This window comes from Otolemur garnettii, unplaced genomic scaffold (genome assembly GCF_000181295.1).
Source record: "Otolemur garnettii isolate 467f Iridium unplaced genomic scaffold, OtoGar3 scaffold00017, whole genome shotgun sequence".
NCBI lineage: Eukaryota > Metazoa > Chordata > Mammalia > Primates > Galagidae > Otolemur > Otolemur garnettii.
In genome coordinates this window covers 23,841,615-23,850,090 of record NW_003852412.1, presented here as the reverse complement: position 1 = coordinate 23,850,090, position 8,476 = coordinate 23,841,615, and the positions used below count along the sequence as shown (strand labels likewise).

The 8,476-nt window shown below is 42.1% G+C and overlaps 1 pseudogene; it reads left to right on the top strand.

The window, feature by feature from the left end:
- Window positions 1-1,838: 1,838 nt before the first annotated feature.
- LOC100961824 lies at window positions 1,839-2,862 on the top strand (annotated as a pseudogene).
- Window positions 2,863-8,476: the final 5,614 nt, after the last annotated feature.

The window sequence follows — 8,476 nt, the reverse complement described above, 5'->3', positions numbered from 1 at the left end:
CTCGGATACACATAAAATATGAAGACAAGAAAAGGTTGGCTGATGAGAAGACATCTTGCTTTTTCATATCAAATTGAAAACTGTTAATCATATACATTTTAAAAGTTCAAATAATTAATTTATCCCAAAGGCTGGTTGCAGTGGCTCATGCCTGTAATCCTAGCAATCTAGGAGGCTGAGGTGGGATTAGTTGAACTCAGGAGTTGGAGAACAACCTGAGCAAGAGTGAGACTTTGTCTCTAAAAAACAGCTGGGCATTGTGGTGGGAGCCTGTGGTCCCAGCTATTTGGGAGGCTGAGGTAAGAGCACTTGAGTCCAAGAGTTTGAGGCTGCTGTGAGCTAAGATGCCACGGCACTCTGGTGACAAAGTAAGACTCTGTCCCCCCCTCCCCAAAAAAGATCCATCCCAGACTGAGATCTAGTCCAATGTCCTTCTCAAAGCATCCTTGAGATCTAGTCCAATGTCCTTCTCTCAGAAATGATAATGGGGCCAGGCACGATGGCTCACACCTAGATCTCTGGGAGGCTCAGGCAGGTGGATTACTTGAGTTCAGGAGTTTGAGACCAGCCTAAGCGAGAGTGAGACTCCATCTCTACTAAAAATAGAAGTTGCTGTAAGCTATGATGATGCCACAGCACTCTACCCAGGATGACAGAGTGAGACTCTAGGAATGAGATCAGTAAGGCTTTGAAGAGGTCTGTGCCCAAATAAAAAACCAAAAAAGAAAAAGAAAAAAACAAAATGAAAATTCAGAGAAAAACAGCGGACATGATTAAGGTCTCCATCTTTGGGGACAGTATCCCGCACCTACATCTTGCACTAAGCGTCTGAATTGTCTGAAACACGATGGCACTGTAACGTGAGAGCTGAGCTGGCAGTGGATTAACAGGCATCATAACCACACTGGGATTCTTTCAGTGGAACTCTGCGCTCAACTGTAGTGAAGATGACAATGCACATTCTTTACACCTTTTCCAGCTGGTAGTACCGAGGCTCACGTAGCCCTATGAGCCCAACACAGCAAGGCTGTCTCCTCTGGGCCACTTGAGAGAAGTCAGAGAATGGCTTGGATTCCAGCCCCTCAGCTCGGTCTCATCTCTCAGTCTAGTCACTAGCCCTCCTTTCGGAATCACACAGCCACAATACTGCACACAAATGCCGCACTACTCACCAGGGCTCCTCCCCAAGACAAAAGGTCATTATTAATGTTACTCTCCAGCTTTGCCACATTAATGGTGAAGGAATGCCTCCTAAGAACAAGGGGCTACTTCTTTGTTATCTTTTCAACAGTCTACAATTTGAATATATATAGTACTTTGGTCCAAAAGCCTGAAAAACTCCAGCTCACTTTATCACAGGGCCAACACTATAAAGCAAGCAATTCTCACCTGGCTGCCAGTAGGATCACATGGGTAGATTAAAAACTTCGGGGCTGGTTTTCTATTTTTAGTAGAGATAATGCTCACGAAGCTCACTCTGTTCAGGCTGGTCTCGAACGCCTAAGCTCAGGTGATCCACCCGCCTGGGCCTCCCAGAGTGCTGAGATTAACAGGTGTGAGCCACCGTGCCCAGCAACATTCAGAAATTTTTTTAAAATTAGAAAAAAAAAGGCTTAAGAGACATGTTACTCCAATATAATTTGTGGATTTTTTCGTCTCTTCCTTGAACAAACTCACTGTAAAAAAATTTATGTGACATCTGAAGGAATTTGAACAGTGTCGAGATGATAGTAAAGAATTGTTAAAATTTTACATGCAGCTCCACACCCAAACGGGCTGTGGGAGAAGAGGCAACCGGTTACTGGGCTTTAGCGCCTTTCAGGTGGTGGTAGGTTTGAAGCGCTTTAAAGGACCTGACCCAGGGTAGGGGGAACTCTACCAGTGCAGACTGCAGTATTGGAGCCGTGGGAATGAAGGTTCAGCGTCTTCAATGTTTTTCTGACATTGCCATTAACAATCGACCTGCTGGAAGAGTTGTCTTTGAACAGTTTTTGGACGTGTGCCCTAAAACATTCGAGAACTTTCTTTGTGTTAGTACAGGAGAAAAGGGGACAGGGAAATCAACACAGAAGCCATTACATCGTAAGAGTTGCCTGTTTCACAGAGTTGTCAAGGGTTTTATGGTTCAAGGTGGTGACTTCAGTGAAGGAAATGGATGAGGAGGGGAATCTATTTGTGGAGGATTTTTTGAAGATGAGAGTTTTGGTGTTAAACACAACGTAAATCTCTTATCAATGGCCAACAGAGGGAAGGATACAAATGGCTCACAGTTCTTCACAACAACAAAACCAACTCCTCATTTAGATGGGCATCGTGTTGTCTCTGGGCAAGAAGTTGTAAGAGAGAGAGAACACCAGAAAACAGAGGCAGCTAGCAAACATTTGCAGAGGTACAGATACTCCGTTGTGGAGAGCTAATCCCCAAATCTAAAGTTAAGAAAGAAGAAAAGGAAAGGCACAAGTCATCATCGTCTCCTCATCTTCACTGGTGACTCAGATAGCTCAAGCGATTCTCAGTCTTCTTCGGATTCTTCAGATTCTGAAAGTGCTTCTGAAGAGAAATAAAAAAAAAAGAAAAATTCCCAGAAACACAAGAAAGAAAAGGAGAAGTGAAAGAAAAGCAAGAAAAGTGCATCAAGTGAAAGTGAGGCTGAAAATCTTGAAGCACAACCCCAGTCTACTGTCCGTCCAGCAGAGACCTCCATACCTGAAAAGAGGTTCCTAATGAGAAAAAGTCCTCCTAAAGCTGACGAAAAGGAAAGGAAAAACAGAGAATGAGAGAGAGAAAGAGCATGGAATCCACCTAACTCCCAGCCAGCTTCCTACCAGAGACGACTTTTAGCAACTACATCTGACAGAAAAATTAAAGAGGACCAAGGCGTCCAAGGATTCCAAGGGACTTGGAATCCCTTCCAAGTCCAGATCAAGGGATCGTTTCAGACATAATGAGACTCCTCCACATCGGAGGCAGGAGATGCAGAGAGCTTAAAGAATGAGGGTATCAAGTGGTGAAAGATGGATCACAGGGGCTAATGTCTGGCAGTGAGCTGGATGAAATCAAAGAAGCCCAGTTAGAGTAAAACAGAGAAAAATAACTGATCACAGGCATGTGTCTGAGAGTCCAAACAGAAAAAGTCAAAAGGAAAAGGAATTTAAAGATCATAAATCTAACAGCAAAGAGAGAGACATCAGAAGAAATTCAGAAAAAATGATAAATATACTAAAAGCAAAGTGAAGAAAAGGGTGAAATCTAAAAGTAGGAATAAGAGCAAAGAGAAATCAAAAAGGAAAGAGACTGAAGAAAAGAGGATGAGGTCACGGAGTCAAGAAAGGGATCATGAGAATGTTAAAGAAAAACAGTCTGAATCTAAAGGAAAAGGTCAGGAAAGGAGGAGAAGTAAAGAAAAGTCTAAAAGGTTAGAATCAAAAAGTAACGAGCATGATTATGATAAAGGTAAGGAAAAGGATAGATGTGCACAGTCCAGGAGTAGAGAACGTGATGTAACTAAAGGTAAACACAGTGACCATAGTAGAACCAGGGGACAGAGCAGAAGCAGGGACAGGAGCAGAAGAGTGCGATCTAGGAGCTGGACGGAGATCGCAGCAGAAGCAAGGAGTACCACAGACACAGAGAACAGGAGTACAGAAAGAAGAAGATAGTCATGAAGCCGAGAGAGAAGAGCAACACCAGGAAGATCAGAAGTCAAGACAGGAAGAGAGATTCACGGAGCTCAGAGAGAGAAAGTCAAAGCAGAAACAAAGTACAGAAACCAAGAAAGTAAGGTTCTTAGAGAACAGAAAATTCTGAATGTACTCTAAAAATCGTGATCATAATAGCTCAAGTAATAGCAGGGGAAAAAAAACTGACAGAGATCAAAGTCCTTTCTCAAACATAAAACAAAGCAGTCAGGACAATGAATGAAGTCCTCTACATTAAAAAATAAGGAGGATGAGAAGACAGATCCTCAGTGGAGAAAGAAAACCAAAAATCAAAGGGTCAAGAAGTGACTATGTACATGATAAAAATAAAAAATCTGATCATGAATCAAGCCCTGGAACAGATGAAGACAAAAGTGGAGGAGTGAATTGGGTAAACTTATTTCCATTCTGCCTAAAATTTTAAGTTTTAGAGACTTGCTGATGAATCTCCTTTATGTTATTTTCCCTTTTATTGTTTTTGGGTTGTGTTTGTCTTTTTTTTTCTAATGTGGATTTCACTGAGTTGACCTTTTGATAATCTGCCATCTGGATAATTTGTACTGCTAAAGTTTTAATAAACTTGAAATGAGAAAAAAAAGTTTTTACATGCAGTGTTATTGTGATTTTCTTTTCTTTTTTTTTTGCAGTTTTTGCCCGGGGCTGGGTTTGAACCCACCACCTCCGGCATAAGAGGCCAGCACCCTACTCTTTTGAGCCAAAGGCGCTGCCCCTTATTGTGATTTTCTTTTAAAGCCCTTAACTGTTGGTGAAGGTACTTACTAAAGAGTTTAAAATTACCTGATGCATGGGAGTGGCAAAGTATAGATAAAGTGAGATTACTTATATTATTGATAATTGTTGAACCTCAGTGGTGTGTACATGGGGTTTATGATACTGTTCTACTTTTATATGTGTTAAGTGTAGTAAAAGTGTAAGGGAAAAAAAGGCATAGAATTGTAGTTTGAAATGGCAACATTAAAGATAATAAAATCAACTTTTTTTTTTTTTGAGACAGTCTCATTTTGTTGCCCTCAATAGAGTGCTATAGCATCCTAGCTCACAGCAACCTCAAACTCTTGGGCTAAATTGATTCTCTTGCCTCAGCCTCCCAAGTAGCTGGGACTACAGGTGCCACAACACCTGGCTACTTTTTAGAGACAGGGTCTCACTCTGGCTCAGGCTGGTCTTGAACTCCTGAGCCTAGCAATTCACTGACCTCAGCCTTCCACAATGGTAGGATTACAGGCTGAGCTGCCAAGCCTGACCTTAAAATCAACTTTTAATGTCCAAGTAGTTATGAAGGAAAATGTTCAAATATGGAAGCTTGTAAGGATGAATTTACAAAATACATAGTGTAGAACCATACCATAAAATATTCTCAGTTTCACAGCCATTATATCAAATCAAACGTCATCCTACTTGAATGATTCATAGAAAAGGGGAAACAATATTCTATCACAGAGAAATGTTGAATGTATAATTTGATTCTTTGTGTGCAACTAGAGCTTTAAGTGTAGAAGGCCATGAAAATTCCCAGTCATTGGAGCTCTAGCAGTGCAATACCTTGGTCCTGATCTACTGTGTTGAGTGAATTAAACTGGGACTGCCACATCCTGACTGCTACATAGTTTTACAGGAGTTATATAATCTCACTTTTAAGGCACATTTCATTAAATCACTAAGTACAGGTTGGGCACGCCTGTAACCCCAGCACCCTAGGAGGTCAAGACAGGTAGATCACCTGAGCTCAGGAGTTTGAGACCAGCCTGAGCCAGAGGGAGACCCCATCTCTACTGAAAATAGAGAAACCAGCTAGCCAGTATGGCAGGTACCTCTAGTCCCAGCTAGTGGGGAGGCTGAGGCAAGAGGATCGCTTGAGCCCAAGAGTTTGAGATTGTTGTGAACTATGATGATATTACAGCACTCTTCTGAGGGTGACAGAGTGAGACTCTGTCTCAAAAAAAAAAAAAAATCATTGAAGAGAATTTATATAATTTCAAACCTCCGAGATGAGATTTATGAAGCTCCAGATTGAACATGTGTATTTTAACCCAACTACTACTACTTTGCAGCCAGGACTTCCACCAGGGAGATTCTCTCCATGACTGCTCACACTTGCTGGTGTTAGAATCCCCTGGGAAGCTTTTTAAAGAACTCTTGTCCAATCCTCATTCCAAGAGGTCTTTATTTGATGATTTGATTGGTTCAGTTCAGTGATTCACAAACTTTAGCATGCATTGGAATTACCTGGAGGCCTTCTTAAACCACAGATTGCTGGGCTTACCCACCCAGAGTTTATTTTTCTTTCTTTTCTTTAGGTCTGTGGTGGGGCCCAATGATTTGCATTTAGAGACCTTATCTTTAAATGTGTGAGGGGAGCCTGTAGTCCCAGCTACTTGGGAAGCTAAGACAAGACAATCACTTGAGCTCAAGAGTTTTGAAGTTGCTATGAGCTACAATGTCAGGGCACTCAATGCCAGGGTGACTGAGTGAGACTCTGTCTCAAAAAATTTTTTTTTCTTTTCTTTCCAGAATATTATGAGGGTACATAGGTTTTTTGTTATATGAATTGCTTTTGTATACCTACTTTAAACTGCAATAATTTCCCTTCCTTTTTTTCTAACCACTTACTTCTTGAAGAAACTAGGTCATTGTCATATAAGATGCTTCCCAAACTTTAAGGTCCAAGTGAATTACCAAGGAATACTGATAAAACGCAGATTCTGATTCAGTTGTCCACAGTGGTGTCTGAAAATCTGCATGTATATAAAGCTCTCAGCAGACATCAAAACTGCTGGTTTGCAGACCACACTCTGAGTAGTGAGGTTGTACAATTTCCCATATTCTGTATTTGATTGATTGTATAACTGAGGTAGGGTTTAACAAATTCCTGATCCACTACATGTATTTCCAACAAATAGATGAACGAAAGACTTACTCAGGTTTGGGCTTGATTCTTGTTCAAGAATAATAGAAGATGATGCCCTTTTTCCTGCTGTATCATATCAAGATGCACATGAAGTCTCCTTCTGAGTGATTAGGTTGGTCAGTGGGTTCAGGGATGCTAGTCTGTTTCGTGTGGCAGAAACTGACCCTTAGTTTTCACCTAATAATTCTATTCTATTCTATTCATTCATTCATTTATTTATTTAGAGACAGAGTCTCACTCTGTTGCCCTGGGTAGAGTGCTTGGATTCATAGATCAAAGCAAACTCAAACTCCTGGGTTCAAGCAATCCTCCTGCCTCAACTTCCTGAGGAGCTGGCACTACAGGTGCCCACCATGATGTCAGGCTAGTTTTTAGTCTGTTTAGCGGAAACAGGGTCTCATTCTTGCTCAAGTTGGTCTCCAACTCCTGAGCTCAAGCAGTCCACCTGCCTCAGCCTCCCAGAGTGTCAGGATCACAGGCGTAGTGACTTTTGCAGTCACTGCTGATTGTTGTCTAGATCTGTTATTCCATCACGGATGGTAAAATAGTGATAGGCAAATTTTACCATTTTTTTCTGTTTTATTAATTGAAATTCTACCAGGGATCAGTTTCCCCTATCCACTCGTTACCTATAGGAATGGTACTTATGGCTTGGCGCCTGTGGCTCAAGTGGCTAAGGCACCAGCCACGTACACCCAAGGTGGTGGGTTCAAATCCAGCCCGGGCCGACCAAACAATGACGACTGCAACCAAAAAATAGCCAAGTGTTGTGGCAGGTGCCTGTGGTCCCAGCTACTCGGGAGGGTGAGGCAGGAGACTCTCTTGAGCCCAGGAGTTGGAGGTTGCTGTGAGCTGTGATGGCACAGCACTCTACCCAGGGGGACAGCTTGAAGCTCTGTCTCACAAAAAAAAAAAAAAAAAAAAAAAAAAGGAGTGGTACTTACTTTAATAGCAAAGTTCAACCCATCTGGCCACACTAGAAGAGAGGGGAAAATATCCAAATGGCCTTGTTTCAACTGCTGAGTCACTCAAGCATTTGCTGAGCTCACTGGAAGCCAGTCTCCCAGGTCTGGAAACTGCTGAGCAGAAGGGGTCACACCTTCACTCCAAAAACCACCGCAGAAGCCCAGTAGGCACAGGCAAGACCCTTGGACTGCACTCCAGGTCCAGGATTTGCCATTAACTAAAACTTACGAACAATTTTAGGTAAAGTTCAGCAGACTTGCCTGATCATGAGGATTGACCAAGGACTTGCTAAACAGGGTCCCAGGTGGGGTTTCTTGAGTCCTCAAACCTACTTCAACAGAATCTTTGGAGGTGGCCATGAAAAATTTTTAAAAACTCACCCTAAGGCTCAGCACCCATAGCTCAGTGAGTAGTGCGCCAGCCACATACACCAAAGCTGGTGGGTTTGAGCCCAGCTGGGACCCGCTAAACAACAATGACAACTGCACCCCAAAAATAGCTGGGCACCTACAGTGCCAGCTACTTGGGAGGCTGAGGCAAGGGAATCACTTAAGCCCAAGAGTCTGAGGTTGCTGTGAGCTGTGACGCCACAGTACTCTACCAAAGGTGACATAGTGAGACTCTGTCTCAAAAAAAAAATAAATAAAAAAACTCACCCTAAAAGAGAGTATATCTGCTAGCATTGTTTTATGAAATACTCCTTGAGAAATACTGAACTTTGCTGATTGTAAATTTCCACTTTTCCACTTTTTTATCTTTGGATGTGCTGACTGACCTTGACAGACCAAAAAAAAAAATCAATCCTAGCTTTCAGATACCTCAATATTTACATGGCATTCTAGCCTACAAACTCATCTTTAAGTACAGTTATCATGAGTACGTT